The sequence below is a fragment of the Acinonyx jubatus genome, chromosome D1, assembly GCF_027475565.1.
Source record: "Acinonyx jubatus isolate Ajub_Pintada_27869175 chromosome D1, VMU_Ajub_asm_v1.0, whole genome shotgun sequence".
Classification (NCBI taxonomy): domain Eukaryota; kingdom Metazoa; phylum Chordata; class Mammalia; order Carnivora; family Felidae; genus Acinonyx; species Acinonyx jubatus.
Genome location: NC_069390.1, coordinates 64,619,281 through 64,633,445, shown reverse-complemented (window position 1 = coordinate 64,633,445; position 14,165 = coordinate 64,619,281). Strand labels below are relative to the sequence as shown.

The 14,165-nt window shown below is 38.8% G+C and overlaps 1 long non-coding RNA gene across 1 annotated transcript in view; it reads left to right on the top strand.

Annotated features, from left to right (window-relative positions):
- The window catches only part of LOC128311877 (uncharacterized), a 45,924-nt gene extending 35,596 nt beyond the window's left edge, over window positions 1–10,328 (top strand). Inside the window, exon 3 of the long non-coding RNA XR_008290523.1 lies at window positions 9,896–10,328. This is a non-coding gene — a long non-coding RNA (uncharacterized LOC128311877). The remainder of the gene's footprint in view (window positions 1–9,895) is intronic.
- The last annotated feature ends 3,837 nt before the right edge of the window (window positions 10,329–14,165 follow it).

The window sequence follows — 14,165 nt, the reverse complement described above, 5'->3', positions numbered from 1 at the left end:
AAGAGGAAAATACAGTAGCGGTTGCTACATCAAAAATGTGACATGAGATTATTCAGAGACCAAGGCCAAATTACAGGAATTCAATTTCTAAAGATAAAAATATGGCTCCAGCTAAGCACTGTAGTGTCTAGAAAATGTGTTACAGGAAACTAGTGAGAGAGAAATAACTTCAGAGAGAAATCTAAAACATATACTTTAGCTCTTGGATTTGAATAAATGAAGAAAACCTCATTAAAATAGAGGAAGGGTTCTGGGGCACCTGGGTGGCTCAGTTGGTTAAGCATCCAACTTCAGCTCAGGTCATGATTTCACAGTTCACAAGTTCGAGCCCCGCATCAGGCTCTGTGCCCACAGCTCAGAGCCTGGAGCCTGTTTCGGATTCCGTGTCTCCCTCTCTCTCTGCCCTTCCCTTCCCCTGCTCGTGCTCTGTCTCTCAAAATTAAATAAATGTTTAAAAAAAAGAAAAAGAGGAACGGTTCCTAGCACAGGGCAAAAGATGTATTCATACTGGTTACATATTGTTATGAACCTTAGAGGAATGTGCTGAGCTGATTTAGCAGGCTGTAGAGTGTGAGGTACTGCAGGGGTGGTATATCCATTCCTTGAGGCATCCCAGTGGTATCTATGAAAAGTTTTGGAAACCAGACTGTATGCCTGTGATTCCTGACATTTTCTCACTTTACCCAAAGGACTTTTAGATATTTGCTCATAAGCTCTCTCATGAAATAACCTTCTTCACCTTTCTTAAATTAATGAGGGTAATCACCCTTTTTTTATTGTACATCATATGCCAGACACTGTAAACAATTTATCTCTTCCTTCTCTGGGTTCTTGTCAGGCCATGTTGTATTAGTCAGGTTATACTAACTGCTGTAACACACTATCCCCACAGCTCAATGACTTAACACAATAAGAGTTTACTTCTGGCTCCTGTCACAATCCAATGCAGGTTAGAGGTAGGGAGAGGACAAGACAGGCCCTTGCACTACTGGTTTTGCTGGATCTTCTGACAGAAGAGGGAAGAGAGCATGGAGCATCACAAGGGAAAGTTCATGAGTCAGTCCTGAAGGTGACGTTGATCACTTCTGCTCATATTTCATTGGCCAGAACAAAGTAATGTGGCCACAAGGGAGGCCAGGAAATGTAGTCCTTTTGTGTCTTAGTGAAATGTCTCAGTGACAAATTAGTTAGCCTTTACCACCCTAGGATATCAGGAAGATTAAAGGAATTCTTGTAAAGAGTTTAGCTCAGCATCTCTGTGCACACATAGCGAGGGTTCAACAGTATCACATTAAATGTCTCAGTGAGGTAGGTACTGGCATTAATCTTTCTTCTCTCAGAGATGAGAAACAAACGACAAAGAGGTTGTTGCTTTCCCCGAACTGCATGGCTAGTAAGTAGCAGAACTGGGATTAAATCTAAGTAGGTAGGACAAAGTCCGTTTTCTTAAAAACTAGAATGCATTTCTTTGAGGCACTCAATGAATGTAGGTTCTGCCTTTGTGCAGACAGGCCACATTCTCAAAGGTCCAGCTGTGCTTAGCTCTTCAGATTTCCTGGGAAGTCATATTGTGCCCTTCATATCTGTCATTCATAAATGAATCTGGACCAGTCATTGCTGAAGATGAGACTGGATATTCCCACTTCATGGCCGCAGGTCCTGTTGCTTAGATCAATGATCTGCAAAATGGAGTGTGCTCACCCTCGAGGTAGGTATACAACACAATCTACTGAGGTGTGACAAGAATTCTTCTTACTTGTACATATGTTTGTTATTCACAAAAACATTAACCTCTATTAATACAGATTGAGTTTGGCACCTTCACATGGTCCCCATGTTTAATGCTCACATTTCACATGAAGTTCTTTCACTTTCAGAATTTAGTGACATATTGTAGTCCAAAAGAGGACTTATGGATTTTTTTAAGTCTAATGTTCACTAATCTAAATCTCACAAAATGAGCAATTGGTTAAAGAAGAATTGCTTTAGAAAACTCTGAAGATGATACATAAGAAGACAAAAAAAATGGGTAGAACTGACACTTCTACTTGGTACCATTCGTATTATGAGGTTCAATACAATGATCATCTGATCAAATCTGACAAGTTGACCAAAAAAAATTACTAAGTAGCCTATTTGAAATATCAATTTATATCCACTATTAATACAAAGGTACAGAATCCCAAGTATATATTTTACCCTGGGATAAAACAGTTGGTTTCAACTTCATTTCATCCCTTACAATTTTTTATTGTCTATCTCTACATTTCCTAGTATGTAGGAAGTAATACACATATATCAGGGATATTTGCCTAAATTAAGCATACTTAATTTGAGATTACTGGTTGAGGCAAAGCCTTTCTACCTTTCTCTAGTTAAGAGTTGTGGCCTGTGATCACAGTAGTGACTGGTGCCTAACAGTCATACAACAGGAGTTAGTTGCTATTGTTAGTTCAGTTACAAAGCCCAAGGAGGTACAGATACTTCTGATGCAAATAGACATTATTTGTACATAACCCCCACCATTTCTGTTCAAGTAAACATAATCTTGTCCCTCTGGAGACCATTCCTTCACCTGTAATAATAACATTCGCTGCAATTATAATGCTTGTCATAGTGCCAACCCCTCTTTGAATGTCACTTGAGGAAACCCAGAAAGATCTCTCTTAACTCCTCTACTACTAGCAAAAGCCCCCTACTCATTCCTGCCCAAAGCCCCACTATTAGCATTTATTCTGTTAAGATGAGCTTCACTCTACCTGGACACACCATGCTCCGGTTTGCCTTCCCTCCCCAGTGCTCCCAATCACCCAGTGTAACCCTCAACAACATCACTTTGAGTGTAGAAATTTGTTTATGTGTTTGACTGCCAGCTGAAATAGCATGTTCCAGTGGGGAGAAAGGCTATCGTATTCACAGGTTTTGGAGTTACAGAATGCTGACTATACAATCTTAGGCATGTTACTAAACCCCTCTCAGCCCAGCGTCACATTGATAAAGTAGTAAAATACTTCATAGGGCTGCTGTGAACATTAAATGAGACAATATGTTTTTAGGATAGTTGGCTTATTTTAAGTGTTCAACAAAAGTTGTTAGTTTTCATCATCCTTGCCACCTAACACAATAATAAATGTTTTTTGAATGTATGTTAAATGAAGGAATAATGAATCAATTGATTTGTTTAAGCTCCAAGATTCTCTTATAAAATATGAGTTTTCTCTGAATAATAATGACTAACATTTCAAGAGATTTTACCATGTCTCAGGTACTGCTTTTTATTCACTTAATACTTTATACTCACTTTAATCTTAACAACAATCATATGAAGTAGGTACTTAATTTCCCATTTCACACATGAGAAAATCCACAGTTGAGTGGTAGAACCAAGATTGGAATGCAGGTCTAACTCTAAGACTCATATTCTTTTTTTAAAATGTTTGTTTATTTTTGAGAAAGAGCGTGCATGTGTGTGTGTGTGTGTGTGTGTGCATGTGCACGAGGGGGGAGGGGCAGAGAAGGGGGACAGAGGATATGAAGCAGACTTTGTGCTGACAATAGACAGCCTGATGCAGAACACAAACTCACAAACTGTGATATCATGACCTAAACTGAAGTTGGACACTTAACCGACTGAGCTACCTGGTCGCCCCTAGGACTCATATTCTTAACGGCTGCATTTACTGCAGAGGAATACTTAAGGTTTAGATAGCCAGTTTTAAGCCATGCTTAGGGCTGGTCCTGTGGTTTTTATTGCCAAACCTAGAACAAGCTGTATATATTGGGATTTAGAGCAAACAGTGCCTTGGCCTTTTGCAAACACTTCCTGGAGGCCATCCTGTTCCCTCCCCCACAAGGTTGTGCCCTCTGAAAAGCAACGTGCATAGCAGTGCCAGGAATCAGATCCTTTGAAGTATACAGCCCATGAAATTAACCTGCCTGGGCTTTGGCCCATCCGCCAACTCTGAGTCAGCTGGCAGGCAAAAGGGCCAGAGGCTCAGATGTAATCAGTTCCTGAACAGGTTCAACCACGCCACCTCTACCTTCTCCAACCTTTTTTATCTGTCCAACCTGATTTCACCACAAGAAACTTGTTTGCGAGGTAAGGGACCATTTCTCTCAGAAATGGCCCAGTAACTCCTCCTTAAGCCCCCCTTTACAGACTCCTCTACAGCCATACTTTGTAAATGACAGTGGTGATTAGTGGTTATTAACCTTGGAAGCTTTGTAAATGTGCCGGAATGAAGTACAGACTTCAGCCAGGGTTCAAAGTCTCAGCTTTGCAATATTGTTGGGCAAATTGTCTAATCTCTTTAAATTTCAGATTTATTGTTGATATATTAGTGATGACAGTATCAACAATATCTTACTGAGTTATTACAAAGATTGAGAAACATGTGAATGAAATAAGTGTAAATGCACTTGGAACAATGCTTTTGTTTACAGTAAGCTCTCAAAGGATAGCTGTAACTATGTAGCCTGGGGTAACTGAACAATGAAGATTCTGTTACTCTTCACCCAGAAAGTTTGTGTCAATTAAAAAACTCTGCGTACATAATAAGTGCTCAAAATATTGATCCATTTGATCAACAAACCCCTATTTTTCATTTTAATAATAATAATAATAATAATAATAATAATAAACAACTCAAGTTTCTTCCATCACAAGCCTGGATGAGATACAGTCTTGCTGTCAAGTATTAAAGAGAAAGGAGATATTGGAGATTAGATAAGCATCCAAATAATTTCCCTAGTTATGACTGTACTAGGCCTTGGATTTTATATAAAGATAAGAGCCAGTTGTGTTTAGAAAATTATACAGTTTATACAACATTCAGTTTTCCTTTAACCAATTTGATCCTCACAACTTTATGGGGTAGTTCTTATACCATATTTGGCATTATTTAGAATATTTGCTTTATATGTCATTCTCCACCACTATGAGATGACATTTTTTTTCAACCTCTTTCTCTACCCAGATAAAATTTCACAGATGAGGACACTGGCCTAACAGTGTTTGAAGTGGGTTTCCGAATGGGAAGAAGTACAAAAAAGAAGAAACAAATAGGAATCATTCCACTTAGAAAGCCAGAGATGGGGTGCCTGGGTAGCTCAGTTGGTTAAGCGTCTTAGTCTCAGGTCGTGATCTCACAGTTTGTGGGTTCAAGCCCTGTGTCCAACTCTACTAACAGCTCAGAGCCTGGAGCCTGCTTTGGATTCTGTGTCTCCCTCTCTCTCTGTGCTCCCTGGCTTGCATTCTGTCTCTCTCTCTCTCTCTCTCTCTCTCTCTCTCAAAAATAAATAAACATTGAAAAAAAAAATTAGGGGCACGTGGGTGGCTCAGTTGGTTGGCTGTCTGAGTTTGGCTCAGGTTATGATCTCACATTTTGTGGGTTCAAGCCCCACATCGGGCTCTCTGCTATCAGTGTGGAGACCGCTTCAGATCCTGTCTCCCTCTCTTTTTGCTCCTACCCCCCCTCAAAAATAAACATTAAAAAAACTACATCCTGTTATAAATAAGTGTATTTTTAAGTGTATTTTTTTTTAAGTTAAAAAAAATTATAGAAAGCCAGAAATGTGTTACTCACATAAAATAAGCTTTGGGACAAACCTTAATTTCTTCATCTATAAAATCAAACAATACCTACTTCAAAAACCTTAAAAAGATAAAAAATATGATAAAACATCATAAAACATAAAACATGAAACATAAAAACAAACAAACAGACAAACCCGATAGTCAGGAGGCATGGTGTCATTTTCTCGAACGTATAAAGGACCAATCAAGGATGATAGCTCTATAAGCATTACAAGTTAATGGAATTATGCTTCTAGGCTGCCTAGACATCCAGAGGTGTTTCCAGGGCTAGGTTCTTAACCTGGGGCACATGAATAAATTGCAGAAAGGCAGAAAACATTCCAAAATTATGGATTTTGCTCAAATACAGATGTGGAGGTAGTTAGGGCAAGGAGAGGGAGTTAGCTGGGTTTTGTTTTGTTTTTTTTTAATTTTGTGGTGTTTGTGTAGTGGGAGAGGTGACATCCTAGATGGGTCCATAGCTTTTATAAAATTCTTAGAGGTCCATGGACCCAAAGAACCACTATTCTAAGGACAGGAGAAAAATCCCTATTCATTCAATAAACATTCACCAAACACTATGCAGAAGCACTCTGCTGTTTGTGCCCTCATAGGAGAGAATGACATGAAAAAAAATACTCTGAATAATTCTAATGATTTAAGGGATGAAAGAATTTTTTCCTTTTCCTTATCAAGATAAACAGGCTCCTACCTGTCTGCTTATATCAATGACCTAGAGAAGATAGGTGTGTGTAAGGTGGTGCACGGCACGTGGTAGGCCCTCAACTGTTACTTCCTTTCCCTTCACTTATCAACTGAAAGCCACACACATCTTCTTCCTCTTCTTCCCCTCTCCAGAGCTACTTTTAATATTCACTGAAATGATATCTTGCTGTAGAAATATGTTATCCAGGATAGGAGTAGGAGGCATGGTGTGATTTTCCCATACTTGCACACCTATAAAGGACAGCAGCACTGTAAATTTTCTTAAATAACATAGGTATTTCTTAAATATCCTACATTAAAAGTTCTGGCACACAAAAAGTACTGAATGAATAGTGACTAATAAAAACTTAAGAAATGAAAATCAGAATTGGTATAGACCCAGAGGAAGTGAGGATAGAAATAACACTGGTAAGTTTTAATAGGTTTCACATTCATAAAACACGAAACTGTAAGGAACCTTAAAGTATATGTAATCATTCTATAAATGCGAACGCGGAGGGCCAGAGAGCTGTATCACTGGAGCTCAATTCAGATCAGCATTAACTTTGCTCTGCAGCTTCTGACATCCAACTACACATTTCAAGAGTCCTTAACACTTGCTAGAGCTGGGTTATTCTTATCTACAGATGTGCCTCTCCAGTTAAAATTGGAACCAGCCCAGAAACTCAGAACCAGCCCATTTCCTCTATCCACAAGTTTTGCCTCTAGTGGGAGAACACTGAAATAGATTTTTGAATATACTTTAATCCAACCCTATTGATTGATTAACTGATGAAATTTAGGCCCAGAGAGGGGAAGTGACTTTTCAAGAATTAGTTACTGTCAGAATCAGTTCTAGACTCCCAGGACTATAGCTCCAGATAATTATAGACCAATCTACACATGAAAGCCACCCCTCTTTAGGACTCATCTCTTTTTTGTTGTCCCCTGTATCTTTGACAATGCAGGGACCTTATACTACTCAAAACATGCTACTCTTATCTATTCTTCTATTGCACAGTGTTCCACTGTCAGGCCCTAATCTCCTCCTCCACCCCGACTCCTATTCTCTTTCTAACCTAGCATATACACACCACACTCACCCTTTACCTTTTAGAAAAGAAATTTTTTTTTAATGTTTATTTTTGAGAGACAGACCGCAAGCAAGGGAGGAGCAGACAGAAGGGGAGACACAGAATCTGAAGCAGGATCCAGGCTCCGAGCCATCATCACAGAACCCAATGTGGGGCTCAAACCCACAAAGGGTGAGATCATGACCTGAGCCAAAGTCAGATGTTTAACCAACTGAGCCACCCGGGCTCCCCTCCCTTTACCTTTTTTGAATCCTCATTCTATTCGGCAGTTTAATCTACCAAGTGTGGATGATTTACAATGGTATGATAATTCAGCCCTTCCTTGGATATCTATATTTCTCCAGAAGCTTAGTAGAAAAGGTACTGTCTTAACCCCCAAACATACTTTTTTTGATAAGGAAAAGACATACAATGGAACAATCAAACCTTACTTTTTGAAAAATATTTTACCAAAAATTATAAAAAATATATTATAAAATTATAAACAGGGCAGCATAAAATAACTCTGTGGAATGATGGAACTGTTACGTATTTCAGTTGTGGTAGTGATTAGAGGTTGTCTATGCATTTGTCAAAACTCAGGAAATTATATATCAAAAAGAATTGGATCTTTATATAAAGTTAAAAGATTTTTAAAAGAGGGAAAAAGTAATTCCACAGCCCATTGATGTCCCTTAGCTCTTCTGCCCAGAGGCAACCATAATCAGTAATGGTCTTATAAAGACATACATTATTTTTTTTTAGTTTTATTTTTTTTAATGTTTCATTATTTTTGAGAGAGAGAAAGAGACAGAGACAGGGTGTGAGCAGGGGATGGGCAGAGAGAGGGAGACGCAGAATCCAAAGCAGACTCCAGGCTCTGAGCTGTCAGCATAGAGCCTGACACCACTCTTGAACTCATGGACCATGACATCATGACCTGGGCCAAAGTTGGAGGCTTAACTGAGACAGCCAGGCGCCCCTAAAGAAAGACATTCTAATGGTGGAAATTCAGTCACTGAAGCAGACTTATTGGGGAGATATTTTTGGAAATGACTTTTCAGTCCTCTTAAACCAGAAAATCTCTTACTCCACTACATCATATTATACTGCAGGTTTGTTTTTTGTTTTGTTTTGTTTGGGGCTCACAAATACCTTTTTCTACCTCTCCCCTACAAAACTGTTAGATTTCCAAGGGCATGTCTGTATTTATCTTGGTGTCTCTACAATCTACCTAGTATATCTGACACCTAGTGGATGCTCAGTGAATATTTGCTCAAGAAATAAAAGTCCTGTTTTATGCACATAAGGAAATTTGAAAATAAATGTTATAGCTCCTGCTCTCAAAGAAACTGACAATTTAGTGGTCATGTATCCTCAATATAGTTACTACTAAAATATAAGTGGGAAATAAGAGGGCAGAAGGTAGGGAAAAATTGATTATGGAAGGCTTCAACCTATCTTAATGTTCTATTATGAACATTAGTGCTATACTGTTTAACAGGAGACCCTTTAATGTCCTTTCATACAGCTGTGGCTGATGTTGAAACATTACTGGGTAACAGGAAAATAGCCCAGATGGATGTAATCTATCTCAAAATGCTTTACCTGACTATTGTATTTTTTTAAAGATACTGAGGATGAAACAGTCTTTGACAAACTGCATCGTTTAGGAACCTGTTACTAGAATCAAGTCCCAAAAGAAAATAACTAATGTCACTAAAAAACAAGTCATTCTGGGGTACCTGGCTAGTACAGTTAGTAGAGTATGTGACTCTTGATCTCAGGGTCATGAATTCAAGCCCCACATTGGGCCTAGAGTTTATTTAATGTTTCTTTTTTTGAGAGAGAGAGACAGAGTGGGGGAGGGGCAGAGACACAGAATCTGAAGTAGGTTCCAGGCTCCAAGCTGTCAGCATAGAGCCTGATGCGGGGCTCCAACCCACAAACCTCGAGATCATGGCCTGAGCCGAAGTTGGATGCTTAACTGAGTCACCCAGGTGCCCTGGCCTAGAGCTTATTTAAACACACATACATACCAAGTCATTTTGGAGACATTTTACAAGCTTCCTTGAGAAAATGAACTTAAGTATTACAGGAATGGCTTAATGGTTATAGCATTAAACATGACATTAAGCTCAGCTATAAATAAAGATTTTATTCTCAAATATCATGGCCCTCTCTACCTCTCCCTTTCTCAGACTAGCTATGACACACTGGAAATCAAGGGCTCAATTCAGTCTCCTGTCCAGGACAAGGGTTGGGAATCATCAATTAATGTTCTATTTCCTTTATTGTCTGAAAGAGTCCACTTCACTAGGAAAGAATGTTACAGGGCACCTGGCCTGGGTGGCTCAGTTGGTTAAGTGTTTGACTTTGGCTCAGGTCAGGATCTCACAGTTTGTGAGTTCATGCCCTGCATTGGGCTCTGTGCTGACAGCTTGGAGCCTGGAGCCTGCTTCGTATTCTGTCTCCCTCCCTCTGCCCCTCCCCCACTCACACTCTGTCTCTCTCAAAAACATTAAAAAAAATTTTTTTTAAGAAATGAACTATTGGGACCTCATGAAGATAAAAATCTGCTGCACTACAAAGGAAACAATCAACAAAACTAAAAGGCAAACGACAGAATGGGAAAAGATATTTGCAAATGACATATCAGACAAAGGGCTAGTATACAAAATCTATAAAGAACTCACCAAACTCCACACCCAAAAACCAAATAATCCAGTGAAGAAATGGGCAGAAAACATGAATAGACACTTCTCTAAAGAAGACATACAGATGGCCAACAGGCACATGAAAAGATGCTCAACGTCGCTCCTCATCAGGGAAATACAAATCAAAACCACACTGAGATATCATCTCATGCCAGTCAGAGTGGTTAAAATGAACAGATCAGACTATAGATGCTGGAGAGGCTGTGGAGAAACGGGAACCCTCTTGCACTGTTGGCAGGAATGCAAACTGGACCAGCCACTCTGGAAAACAGTGTGGAGGTTCCTCAAAAAATTAAAAATAGATCTACCCTATGACCCAGCAATAGCACTGCTAGGAATTTACCCAAGGGATGCATAGGGGCACTTGTACCCCAATGTTTATAGCGGCACTTTCAACAACAGCCAAATTATGGAAAGAGCCTAAATGTCCATCAACTGATGAATGGATAAAGAAATTGTGGTTTATATACACAATGGAATACTACTTGGCAATAAGAAAGAATGAAATATGGCCTTTTGTAGCAATGTGGATGGAACTGGAGAGTGTTATGCTAAGTGAAATAAGCCATACAGAGAAAGACAGATACCATATGTTTTCACTCTTATGTGGATTCTGAGAAACTTAACAGAAGACCATGGGGGAGGGGAAGGGGAAAAAAAAAGTTAGAGAGGGAGGGAGGCAAACCATAAGAGACTCTTAAAAACTGAGAATAAGCTGAGAGTTGATGGGGGGTGGGAGGGAGGGGAGGGTGGGTGATGGGTATTGAGGAGGGCACCTGTTGGGATGAGCACTGGATGTTGTATGGAAACAAATTTGCCAATAAATTTCATATTAAAAAAATTTAAGAAACCCGGTCACAAAAGATTCAGGTGATAAATGGTGATATAAGTCAATGTTTACCTACAGGACTAAGCAATCCATCAAAGTTTTATAACTTAACAACTTACTTATCCATCAAACAATTGTTGCATGCCAACTGTGTAGGTGCCAGGCAGAAGAAAATAGCATATTACCTACTGATAGCAATAACATCTGGCTGGCCTATGAGCCAGTGATTTTGTAGCTTTGTGCTAAAAGGGAAGGAGAGTTAGAAGATAGAATCAAGTTGTGTCCTAGACATTGTAATTAGCTTTGAAGGAACACTGTGAATAATTTTCTAAGCCCCCATTGGCCTACAATTAGTCACTGGTTCTACCTTTTCCAAGTCAATAAAGGATGCAGTTGATTTATAATTATTTTCAAAATATAAAACTGCAATGTGACCTGCACAAGAAAACTACAAGTCAAAAAGAATGCTTGAACTAAAAATTGTTCTGTAAAATCTCGTAACACATTGTCACTGTGCTTTTTTCTAGGTACCAGATCACCTAGATGACTGCTCTGGAAAGGAAATTAACTATAGGTCGACAATCCCTTACCCTAAACAAATTGGGACCAGGTTTGATGCAGAATTCAGAAATCCTTGTAGTTTAGAATGGCAATAAGGTCCATACACCATGAATTATGAAATGGCCCCAGCTGGGTCTAAGACAGAATGCTCACACCTAGTAGCATAGGTAAAGCCTACAAATGGTTTCACATTAATATACGTCAGGCTAGGTTTTGTATCCCAGCTATTCAATTTCCTCATCTATAACATGAAGTCCTGTTTAACTTCAAGTTATGGATTGATCAACATGAGTATGTCTGAGTCAGAACTGAAATTGTCTGTATTGGTATCATGCACTAATTTAGAGATATTGGTCTGGTTCTTCCTGTGTGGATCAAAAGGACTTTGAAACCACTCTTCAGTTTCATTAATGATGCTTTTGCCCAAACTGCTTTACTGCCTTTTAAAAAAGCTATGTAAAAATATACCCATCAATGGGAGGGTGGGGAAGAATGGGCATTAAAGATACCTATTAGCTGTAAATCACCAACACAAACCCCTGAAATCTTGAAACGTTTTTCTTGGAGGGTAAAATATAAATGATGAAAAGATACCAAGTATGTTGTGAAGGCAAAGCAGAGAAAATTACTACAGCATAAACTATAGCTTATCTATATTTAAAGTTTAAAAATATTTTTTTAAATACGAATTTTTAAAGATGTGCTTAGCTATGAAACTTATGTTTTGTGACCCAGTCTGTTTCGCATGATTGTACTTCTGGGAAATAGGAGGGAAAGACCATATTTGTAGTCTTGGCCAAATGGGAGAGATACCTAGGTCTGGGACATCCACTTCATTTCCCGCCGCGCCCCCCCCCCCCCCCCCAATTCCTCTACTAGTTAATGATTGATTCTGGGCAGATTTGTGCCTTAATTTTAAAATAATGACAATTCTTACCCTCACTACTGTTGAGTGAAAATCGTAGCTACACACATATTTATGACAGCATTTATTAGCTTTCTGTTAGAGAAAGTATCCCTCTTTATTCACCTATTGAATGTCTGCTAAGGAAAAAGAGTTATTTCTACTTTGGGTAGGTTAATGCTCAAATATTTCAGCAGCGTCTAGATTAATAGAGGCACACAGATCTGAGGGCTATCAGGTGAGGACAGATTAGTTGAGTGTGGCAGGCACTTTCCTAAGTTTTTGGGATACATTATATCATGAGCAAACTAGACAAAAATCCTTCCCTCATGGAACTTACACACCAGTAGGACCACTTGAGGACGTTAGCCCTACCCTTTATTTATAAGAGACTACTTGGGTTACAAACAACCTCTCCTCTGTTCATTTATAGAGCAAAGAGCATTTAGTGTCTACTATAGTATTCCATAATTGGTGTACCTTGATGAATTTAACGTTCTCTGACATTGTGAACCTCTTATGGAAAAGTTCATTTATTCTGTTATTGCGGTCTTACTATATACCAAGTGTAGTAGATACAATTTTACCTATACTTTCAGACAATAGCAGCCTCTTTCCCTGCTCATCCACAATGAAACAAATACTTAGTATTTGTTTTCAGGGATAATTTAGTACTTTTTAAAGAAGCATCAGAGTTTTCACCATGAGAAACAACAGAACGTCCTTTAAATCTACTTTATGGTGTATTTTGATTTTGAATTATATGAGGTAAGGTATCACAAGTTTTTCAGTGCTTAGGTATCTAAAGATTAACTAATTAAACCTTGGATACAACAGTGAAAAAGAGAAAATTCTTATCATTAAAAAGTTTAACGATTATTCTTGATCAGGGGTTCATAGAATTTAGTGGGTCCATGATTTGGAAGGGGAAAAATTACATCTCTTTGTGCAATAACTTCTAATAAAATTTGAATGTAAGCATCATAGTAGTGCTAGCAGTAAAACATAATTAAAAAAAATGTTTAGCCATTTATTTTTGAGAGAGCGAGTGAGCGAGCAGGAGAGGGGCAGAGAGAAAGAGGCTCCACACAGTCAGCGCAAAACATGATGCAGGGCTTGAACTCACGAACCAGGAGATCGTGACCTGAGCTGAAATCAAGAGTTCGATGCCCAACCGAGTGAGCCACCCAGGTGCCCCAAAACATAATTTTTAATAGTTCACAGATGAACTATATTTTCATATATTACAATTGTGCACAATTTGAAATACCATTTATACTCACCACTGTTGAAGTTGTAAATTATTAGAGCTACTGCTAGGTCTTGTTAATAAAACATATTTATTTTTATGTAAAAGCTTTTGGTAACTATTTCATTATCATTGGCTTTTTTTTTTTTTAATGTTTATTTTTGAGAAAGAGCGCGAGCGGGGGAGGGGCAGAGAGGGAGACACAATACGAAGCAGGCTCCAGGTTCTGAGCTGTCAGCACAGAGCCCTATGCGGGGCTCGAACTTAAAAACAGAGAGATCATGACCTGAGCCGAAGTCAGACACTTAACCCACTGAACCACTCAGGTGCCCTACTCCCTTTGTTTTTTAAAATTTGAGACAGAAAGAGAAAATCCCAAGCAGACTCTGTGCTTTCAGTACAGGGCCTGATATCACAAAGTGTGAGATCATAACTTAAGAAATCAAGAATCTGACGCTCAGCCAAAGTCACCGAGGTTCCCCAATCATTTGCTTCCTTTGTAATCCAATATACTGTTCTCTATACATTTAAAAACATTTTGTATTTTTGGAA